Source organism: Arachis ipaensis, chromosome B08 (genome assembly GCF_000816755.2).
Source record: "Arachis ipaensis cultivar K30076 chromosome B08, Araip1.1, whole genome shotgun sequence".
Taxonomy (NCBI): Eukaryota; Viridiplantae; Streptophyta; class Magnoliopsida; order Fabales; family Fabaceae; genus Arachis; species Arachis ipaensis.
In genome coordinates this window covers 27,056,837-27,067,714 of record NC_029792.2, presented here as the reverse complement: position 1 = coordinate 27,067,714, position 10,878 = coordinate 27,056,837, and the positions used below count along the sequence as shown (strand labels likewise).

Genomic DNA, 10,878 nt, shown 5'->3' with positions numbered 1-10,878 from the left:
ATATAAATAAGATACATATTTTTTATTTTACATCATAAAGAAAATAAATAATAAATGTGAATAAGATATATTATTTGTTGTTCCGATCCAGCCCAATGAGGGCCACGGGTCCACATACGGATCACCGACCCGGTGGGTATTCGACCCGCATACAGAGGTGACCCGCGTGCCACCTCACGTCCTACTGAGGAGACCTGGACAGCTAGCAGAAGCTTCCAGGCAGATGGGTCCAAGAGAAGGGGCCCACCGAGTACGAAATATAAATGGAGAGGGACCTTCCCCTCCCCAGAGGTACATCATCTTTCTACCCTAATTAGCCGCCTCTTTATACGGATACTGACTTTGGCATCGGAGTATCCTTGCAGGTGGCCCCACCCGCTGATACACCGACAACTCGGACGATTGTCTCACCCCCGAAGTTCGCGTCCAGGTCCGGATCTTCTTACACCTAGTTGGTCCAGCCTCGACCTCACCTGATTCGCTATTCTCCCGAGCAACCCAACATTGGTGCCGTCTGTGGGGACCTGGCGCGAGTATGGAACTCTTTCCTCACTTAGAGGAAGTACGAGAGGAAGGGGAGCCCGCTTGAGAAGCAGGGTAAGCTCTGCAGCCTTGTCTCAAGAACGCTCGATGCCGCCATCCCGTCGGAACGACCCCACCTCCATATCTCCTGAGAGACGCCCGTTTGGTGGCACAGGCGATGACAACTCAATGATCATGCAAGAACTCCGACACCGAGTACAAAACTTGGAAATAGAGCTAGCAACGTGGAACTACTACCGTCCTAAACACAGCAAAGACTCTCGCCCAAGTCTATCTCGCACCCGATCTCCCACCAAGAGATCGGAAGTCCGCAGAAAAAGCCCCAGAGGGACAACAAACGCGGATGAACTGAGACTTGGTCTCACTACACCCATTATTATGGGCGCAACCCCTTTCCATCCCTCGATCCTCAAGGTCCATCTGCTGAAAAACTTTGACTAGCTCACGGACATGAGGTACGATGGGACGAAAGACTCCTAGGAGCATCTGACGGCCTTTGAGGCCAGAATGAACTTGGAGGGTGTTGGTGATGCTATCAGGTGCCATGCTTTCCCAATAACCCTGGAAGGTCTAGCGATATGGTGGTTTAACACGCTCCCGCAAGAGTCCATTATGGATTTTGCAGACATCTCACAAAAGTTCTTGGCGCAGTTTACCACGCAGATAGCCAAAGCCAAGCACCCGATCAACTTGTTGGGGTTACGCAGTGTGTTGGCGAACCAATGAGAAAGTTCCTCGATTAGTTCAATGATAAATGTTTAGAGATTGATGGCTTGACGGACTTAGTGGCGAGCCTATGCCTGACAAACGGCCTGTTGAATAAGGATTTCAGGAAACACCTCACTACTAAATTGTTTGGACCATGCAGGAAATCCAGAATGTAGCGAGGGAGTATATTAACGATGAAGAAGTTAGTCAAGTGGTGGCCGCCAATAAGCAGCAGCCACCCAACCCGCCAGCTCATCAAGCCGAGTACGTGAAAAAGCCAAAGGAGGTGCCAAAGGAGGGAACATCCAGGAAGCCATTCAAACTATTTCCTGGATAGGCAAGTTTACTAAATACACCGCTCTCACAGCACCTATTGTGGAAGTATATCAGCAAATTGCGGACAAAGGCATATTGTCCAAACCTTGGCAGCTCAAGGATAGAACAGATGGAAACAAAAGTTTGTATTGTGACTACCACAAGGGTTTTGGACACAAAACCCAAGACTATTTTGATTTGAAGGATGCTTTGGAATAGGCCATCTGAGAGGGTAAGCTGACTGAGTTCTCACAATTTATACGAGAACCGAGAAGGAGAGAGTGTGAACAGTTCGATAAAGACTGCAGCCGATCTGTGAAGCCAAGGCGGGGGCCTCCCGATAATACAAATAATTCCCTAACTGTGGTCATCAATGTTGTGGTCGGAAGAGATGTACAACCTAAGTCAAAATCAGCAGCAAAAAAGGATGCAAAGGTTCTGACGGTGTCATTGGCAAGCCCTAACGCTCAATCCGGGATGCTCCTCGAAATATCTTTCGACTCGGAAGACTACTGGTGCAACAACCTCCCTGAGGACCTGCCAATGGTGATTTCGGTAAGAATCGGGACGGGCCTCGTTAAGCAAATTCTGGTGGACACTGGAGTGGACTCGAATATCATGTTTAGGAATGTGTTCGATTTCCTAGTACTCAAAGAAGGTGATATCAAAAGCCATCAACATGGGATCGTTGGCTTAGGAGACAATTACATAAGACCCGAAGGGCTGGTCACGATTTCGATCTGAGTTGGATCCGGGGAGAACAGGAAATAAGTGATGGCAGAGTTCGTGATCCTAAGGGACTCCATAGTATACAATGTGATCTTAGGCAAGAGGACTAACAATGAGCTGTCAGCTGTTATTTGTACAAAAATTATCACGATAAGTTCGTAACGGACAGAGGAGCTGTAGGGTCTATCAGAGAAGACTTAGAAACGGCAATCGCGTGCGACAATGCTAGCCTCTCATTAAGGAAGAAGTCAAAGGAAGTAGCTGGGGTGTTCCTGGCAGATTTGGATGCAAGGGTTGACGACAAGCTGAGACCAAAGCCTCAGGGTGACCTGGAGAAGTTCCGTGTGGGAAAGACGGAGGACAAGTTTACCTTCGTAAACCAGAACCTCCCCCACGAGTTAGGAACCTTTCATCGAGACCGTAAGAGCAAACATAGATTTATTCGCCTGGACACCGACTGACATGCTAAGAGTAGACCCTGATTTCATGCCACATCGTCTGGCTATGAAACCGGGCACCAAACCAATAGCACAACGATGAAGAAAGATGTCGCCAGAAAGGGCTAAGGAGGTAACCAGGCAAACGGCCAGCTTGTTAGAAGCTGGTTTCATAAGAGAATTGGAGTACTCGACGTGGGTCTCGAACGTGGTCCTTGTTAAGAAGGCCAGTGGAAAGTGGAGAATGTGTGACGACTATTCGGATCTTAACAAGGCGTGCCCAAAAGATTCATTTTCGATTCCCAACATTGATGCCCCTATAGATGTGGCTGCGGGGTACTGGTTTCTGAGCTTCATGAATGCATACTCGAGATATAATCAAAACCCGACGCACCCTCCTGACGAGGAAAAAATGGCTTTCATAACGCCAATAGGGACCTACTGCTACAAGATCATGCCGTTTGGACTTAAGAATGCAGGAGCCACATATCAAAGGTTAATGAGAAAAGTCTTCAAGGGGCTCATTGGCACGTGAGTTGAGGTCTACGTCGATGATATATTAGTAATGACAGCTGAACCAAGCAACCTGGTTGCCTCGCTTCGGAAGCACAATATGAGGTTGAACCCTCTGAAATGCGCGTTTGAAATGGAAGCAGGGAAGTTTTGGGCTTCATGATTACGCAAAGAGGGGTTGAAGCCAACCCAGACAAATGCAAAGCCATCCTTCGAATGACAAGCCCAGGGTGTGTCAAAGACGTACAAAGATTGGCCGGTAGGCTCACGGCTTTGACTCATTTCCTCAGGGCCGCAGCAGCAAAGACCCTCCCTTTTTTCAAATTAATGAAAAAGGAAATAGCCTTTGAATGGACCTAGGCATGCGAGGAAGCCTTCAACCACTTCAATAGGATCCTATCAGAACCACCAGTACTCGGGAAGCCAAAAGAGGGAGACACCCTATTCCTCTATTTAACCGTGACAAAAGAGGCCATCGCGACCGTTTTGATTCGGGAAGAAGACAAACTCCAACAACCGGTATACTTCATTAGCAAAGTGCTCCAAGGGGCGGAGCTGAGGTACACCAAATTAAAAAAATTAGCCTATGCTCTATTAATCTCCTCCCGGAGGTTAGGACAATATTTCCAAGGGCATCCGATCACACTAAGGACTGACCAAGCCATCCGATAGATCTTGCAAAAACCCGACCTAGCAGGTCATATGATGACTTGGGCAATAGAATTATCTCAATATGACATCCAATACGAGTCTCGACACGCAATCAAGGCTCAAGCAATGGCAGATTTCTTGGTAGAGGTGACTGGGGATTCCTCCGGAAACCCAAGCATACGGTGGAAGCTTGATAAACCACTATTTTATGGTTTATCTTGTACTCAATTGAGTGGTTTTTATCAACTCTTTACCCACTTATTCATACTATTTGCATGTTTTACATTTTCCTTCCTAGTTTTGTGCTATGATTGAAAACATGCTTCTTTGATCTTATATTTGCTTATTATTAATCCTCTCTTATTACCATTAGATGCCTTGATATGTGTGTTAAGTGTTTTCAGAGATTACAGGGTAGGAATGATTCAGAGGATGGAAAGGAAGCATGCAAAAGTGGAAGGAATACAATAAGTTGGAGAAATTGCTAAGCTGTCCAGCCTGACCTCTTTGCACTCAAATGGCTATAACTTTAGCTACAGAGGTCCAAACGATGCGGTTCCAGTTGTGTTAGAAAGCTAACGTCCGGGGCTTTGATTTGATATATAATATGCCATAGTTTCCCTGACGCTAGGTGACGCAAACGCGTGATCCACGCGGATGCGTCGCATCTGCGAACTTCAATCCGCGCGGCCGCGTGGACGACGCATCCGCGTCACTTGTCCATGACCTGAACGTACCAGAATACGCAGGGGACGATTTCTGGGCTGTTTTTGACCCAGTTTTTGGCTCAAAAAGCACAGATTGGAGGCTATAAAGTGGGGAAATGCATCCATTCTAGGAGAGCTCGCACTTTTACTACTTTCCATGATTTAGATTTAGTTTGAGAGAGGTTCTCTCCTCTCTCTTAGGATTAGGATTTAGGACTTCTCTTAGTTTTAAGAGTAACTCTCGATCCAGGTTTAGTATTTACTTTAATTTATGTTTCTATGCTACTTTTACTTTAATGCTTTTATTCGTATCTATAAATGTTGCCAATTTGGCTTATGAACCCTTTCCATGTTATGATTTGAATTAATGATTATTTGAGGTATTTCAGTTATTGATTGCTTTCTCTTTAATTTGTGTTACCATTGCTTTCCATCTAAGGACATTTTTATTCCAGCAATTTTACTTTTTCCCCTTTTGGTCTTGGTTAAGAAATCAGTAACTCAACATTATCAAACTCAACATAATTGATAATCGTTATCTTGCTAATTAAACTGAACTTTAATAATCCCAACTTTTTCTTAGGAAATAAATAGGATTCGAAGGTCAAACTAATTAGTCCCTTGACTTTCCTTTACTTTAGTAAAGGTTAACTAAGTGGAATTTAGATTCAACTTTCATTATTGTTGAGAGAGATAACTAAGTTGGACTTCTAATTTCTCTTACCTTGCCAAAAGTTTGCTTTACAGTATTTATTTATTTTAATTGCCATTTAAATTATTTGTCATATCTACTCTTCACTCTCAACCCCAATTTTACAACCTCCATAACCAATAATAAGAACATACTTCCCTGCAGTTCCTTGAGAAGACGACCCGAGGTTTGAATACTCGGTTAACAATTTTTAAGGGGTTTGTTACTTGTGACAACCAAAACGTTTGTACGAAGAGATTTTTGTCGGTTTAGAGACTATATCTACAACGCAACTGTTTTTATGAAATTCTTTACTGACAAAAATCCTAACGTCAAAATGGCACCGTTGTCGGGGAACTGCTAACGTGTGCCTTATTATTGGTTATTGTAAATATTTTTCTTTTGCTTGTTTATTTATTTTTGTTTTTCCTTTTTATCTTTATTTGCTACCATGAACTCTCACCCCTCTCGCTTTGAGTTTGGTTCTAACTTTGTTAAAGGAAATAGAAGTTACAGCAGGAGTATGCATCAAGGTCAGACCAATCAAGGATGGATAGAACCAAGAGGATCTAATCAACCCTTTTGGCAGCAACACCCTCCGAGATATCCTGGACAAAAACCATTCTACCGTGCATACCCAGCTGAAAGATATGGTGGACAACCTTGTACCAACAAGCCCCACCCCGTCCGTATAGACCATCCTTTCAACATAATCTCGAACCACCACACTCACAAGCTTCTCTTCACCATTCGCCACCATATGATCCTTCCTTACCCCGATTCCAATCCAATCACTCCCAATCACCGCCACTTTCCTATGTATCATGTCCATGTCCGGCAACCCGAGAAGCAGAGGTTCGCCTAAAGGAAACAGTAAATAAATTTCAAACAACCATTCGACAACTGGAGCAAGTAGTAATTCAATAGGTTTCTGGGCGCTCAAATACACAAGGGTCAGCCACAGCCCCATGTGAACAGTCTAACAAAGAGCGTAGCCTAAAGGAGATACCAGAAACTCTAGTGGACAAGACAGAGAATGAATTCGTACTAGAACAAGTAGAAGAAGCTGTCATTATTCAAGAAGAAGAGTTGGTTGAAGATCTAGGAGATGCTGAACCTCCATGGGAATCCAGAACTGAGGAGAACTCCGTCAAGGACGCTACAGTTGATGCTAAGGAGGATATTGTACAATCTCCAAGGCAAGTTGTTTATGAAGAATCAGACGGAATAACCCAGGACACAAATTCCCTTGATGATGATAGTCACAAGTCTAGCTCTCTTAGTAACGAACTTGCATCTGCAAGTGAAGTCTCTGAGATTGAAGAGTCTTCCCCAGATGAATACGAAGATGATGTAGAAGTAGATTTCTCTCAACCTCCAATCTATGACTCGAGTGATGAGGAAGACATAGAAGACTTTGACCAGGGTGATACTACATTTGAAGACTCTTGCAAGGAAGTGGAGAAATTCACAGAAGAACCCAAGGGAGAAGAACTTACAGAACCACCAGAAACACCTACCCCAAGGCCATTTCCACCCAATACAAGCTTCAAGTGGGTACAATCCTTAACATATAACTTTACTTATTCACTTGAATATGGTTTGCTTGAAACAGATGGCCAGCTTAGAGCTCTTTACAGCTTTAAGAGTAAGAGGGAAACGGCTCGTACTTAGAGTTGGTGCACAAGGTTCAATAAGGTTCCACGCTTCACCTCGAAGTACATGGATTGGTATCATGCTCAATTGCATGGATCACGGAGAACGTTTGGTCACCATGGTGAGATTCTACTTTTTAAACCGCCTGGATGGAAACATATAGATCAAGACGAAGGCGGATTTAATAGCAAAGCTTGGGATCCTGGAATCTATTCTACCATTCGTCACCCCGGGAGCCTAAAAATTTGTCTGAAGCTGCTCAGAAGCTTTACATGCCTAGTATGGGACCCCAGAGGCTATTGGCATTCCAAGCACTGGTGGAGATTTTTGGACGAATTTAAACATAAGCCGCCATAGCAGGAAGCTCCTCCAATGTCCAACTTAAGGACTTTAACCAAAAGTGCTAGGTGGGAGACAACCCACCATGGTATGATCCTTCTTATTACACTTCTAATTTTATCTAGTTTTGTTTTTGAGTTTTATTTTGTTTTATTAAACCTGGGATCATGCATAGCATTCACATTAATCATTACATTCTGCATTTTTCATGCGTAATAAAAAAAAGCCACGCGACGTGACCGCATCAACGACGCGTCCGCGTCGTAAGGAGAGGGGAGAAAATAAAAACGAACAGAGAGTCACGCTGGAGCGTGGCTGGAGGCGTGCCAATGGCACAAATCGTTCCACGCGACCGCGTGCCCCACGCGGCCGCGTGACCAGGATTTCGACGTAATAATGGTGCACAGCCGAAAGTTGTGCTAGAGTGGTGTTGGACTGGCGCTGGACGCGCAGTCCATCTCGCGCGACCGCGTGCCCCACGCGGCCGCGTCACATCCTACTAAGTGGCCACTCGCACGATCGCATGCCCCATGCGATCGCGTCACCCAGATTTTTGACAACATGCAATTTAAACAGAGAGTTGTGCGAGCGTGAGGCTGCCCTCGCGCCAGCAGCATAAAACGGGTCACGCGACCGCGTGACCGACGCGACCGCGTCAATCAGTTTAAGCACAAGTCGCGCGACCGCGTGCCTCACGCGATCGCGTCGATTGCGCCACACAGCTTATCCTAATTTGCCAAATATCTTATCTTTTCTTCCCCAATCCTAGTTTCTTCTATCTTTTCTTCTTTCTTCTTTCTTTCTTACTCTTCTCATTCCTCTTATCTTTTATTTTATTTTATTTATTTGTATACTTTCATTCATTGCATTTTAATTTTGTGCATATTTTTATTTTCTTTTCTAAAATTATTGGTGTTCAAATGTTCTTATTCAACTGTTATATCTTTTCTGGTATTATCTTGGTGCTTAGTGACTTGTTTACACTGTTGGGTAATATTATTTAAATAAATGCTATTCTTTTATGATATTTGAATTCCTTCTTGCATTGACATGAACTTATATTGATATTTTACCCACACTCCTTCCCTTGGTTGTATATTCTGCACCACTGGTATGCCATGGCTTCTATTGTTTTCTCACGTACATGTTGAAGCTTCCATGTAAATGAGACCCTTTTCATTTGGCATTAACCCAACCATACTTCATTTATTTTCTTATCTCTATTACTGGGTTACTTTTTCTTCCCTTTTTCTTTCAGGATGGCCACCCGGAAGGGAACCGGAAGGCGTTTGCTTGGGAAAATAGACAAGTCCATCTGCACAATCCTTGGAGAAAAGCATCAGTTGGAGCAACCCATCCACCTGCACATCTCAGCATGCACCGAGGACGGTGCAATTTTTAAGTGTGGGGAGGTCGATACCGATCTCCATGGGTTAGTTACTCCTCTATCTCAACACCAATGATTTATTTTCCTTATTCATTGTTGCATTTGCATGTTTGATTGCATATTTATTTGATTTTATGCATTCAGTTACTACTTGGTTGAAGTAAAAAAGTGGGTTTGGAAATATTTGGTTTAAGAATTGGGTGTTATATATCTTTATGAAAATGTGAAAGAATGTTTAGGACATGTTCATGCATTCAATAATTTAATCATATGCATTGAGAAAAACAAAAGAAAAAAATATATATATATATTGTACTGTATAAAGAAGAAAAAGAGAAAAAGAAAAGAAAAAGAGCAATTAAGCAAAAAGGGGACAAAATGCCCCAATGTAAGTGAAAGCAATGCATATGTACTGTACTTGAAAATTAGAATGCATGAATATGTGGAAAACATGGTTAATGGATAATTTAGATATTATATTATGATTACATGGATTGTCTAAAGTTAGGTGGCAAGTTTAAGTTAATTAAGGATTCAGATTTTAGTCCACTTGGCCAAATACAATCCTACCTTGACCCTACCCCCATTACAACCCTTAAAAGACCTCTTGATTTGTGTATTTGTGCATTAAATTTATGTTGATTGTTAGATGAAGAGCAAGCCTTAGAAAGCAAGGTTAGTAGAGAATTGAGAGAATCGAACCTTAAACACTTGAGTGATTAGAGTGTATACACTACCAGTGAGGGTTCGATGCTCGATTCTTTGTTCCCGGCTTTCATGAGCTATTTTCTTCTGCAAGTTTATTTGTACTTCATTTTTATGATTTGAATTAGTGAAATCCAGTTCATGTATATTCTTAAAAGATTTGTTTACTTTTAACCAAGTAGGTAGAAACATTCTGCATATAGTTGCATTCATACAGATAGGTTGCATTTCATGCATTCTACCATTCCTCTTCATCTTTATAGCTTCTCTTGAGCTTAGCATGAGGACATGCTAATGTTTAAGTGTGGGGAGGTTGATAAACCACTATTTTATGGTTTATCTTGTACTCAATTGAGTGGTTTTTATCAACTCTTTACCCACTTATTCATACTATTTGCATGTTTTACATTTTCCTTCCTGGTTTTGTGCTATGATTGAAAACATGCTTCTTTGATCTTATATTTGCTTATTATTAATCCTCTCTTATTACCATTAGATGCCTTGATATGTGTGTTAAGTGTTTTCAGAGATTACAGGGCAGGAATGGTTCAGAGGATGGAAAGAAAGCATGCAAAAGTGGAAGGAATACAATAAGTTGGAGAAATTGCTAAGCTGTCCAGCCTGACCTCTTCGCACTCAAACGGCTATAACTTTAGCTACAGAGGTCCAAACGATGCGGTTCCAGTTGCGTTAGAAAGCTAACGTCCGGGGCTTCGATTTGATATATAATATGCCATAGTTGCCATGACGCTAGGCGACGCGAACGTGTGATCCACACGGACGCGTCGCATCTGCGAACTTCAATCCGCGCGGCCGCGTGGACGATGCCTCCGCGTCACTTGTCCATGACCTGAACGTACCAGAATACGCAGGGGGCGATTTCTGAGCTATTTCTGACCCAGTTTTCGGCCCAGAAAGCACAGATTGAAGGCTATAAAGTGGGGGAATGCATCCATTCTAGGAGAGCTCGCACTTTTACTACTTTCCATGATTTAGATTTAGTTTGAGAGAGGTTCTCTCCTCTCTCTCTTAGGATTAGGATTTAGGACTTCTCTTAGTTTTAAGAGTAACTCTCGATCCAGGTTTAGTATTTACTTTAATTTATGTTTCTATGCTACTTTTACTTTAATGCTTTTATTCGTATCTATAAATGTTGCCAATTTGGCTTATGAACCCTTTCCATGTTATGATTTGAATTAATGATTATTTGAGGTATTTCAGTTATTGATTGCTTTCTCTTTAATTTGTGTTACCATTGCTTTCCATCTAAGGACATTTTTATTCCAACAATTTTACTTTTTCCCCTTTTGGTCTTGGTTAAGAAATCAGTAACTCAACATTATCAAACTCAACATAATTGATAATCGTTATCTTGCTAATTAAACTGAACTTTAATAATCCCAATTTTTTCTTAGAAAATAAATAGGATTTGAAGGTCAAACTAATTAGTCCCTTGACTTTCCTTTGCTTTAGTAAAGGTTAACTAAGTGGAATTTA

General features: G+C 42.4%; 1 protein-coding gene across 2 annotated transcripts in view; it reads left to right on the top strand.

Moving 5' to 3' along the window:
* Positions 10,372–10,878, top strand: part of LOC107613447 (ubiquitin-conjugating enzyme E2 35) — an 18,492-nt gene continuing 17,985 nt past the window's right edge. The window contains exon 1 of one of the 2 annotated variants that reach the window (XM_021109202.1): positions 10,372–10,411. The gene's annotated coding sequence lies outside the window, so the exon portion shown is untranslated. The remainder of the gene's footprint in view (positions 10,412–10,878) is intronic. The other variant, XM_016315446.2, reaches the window with a different exon arrangement.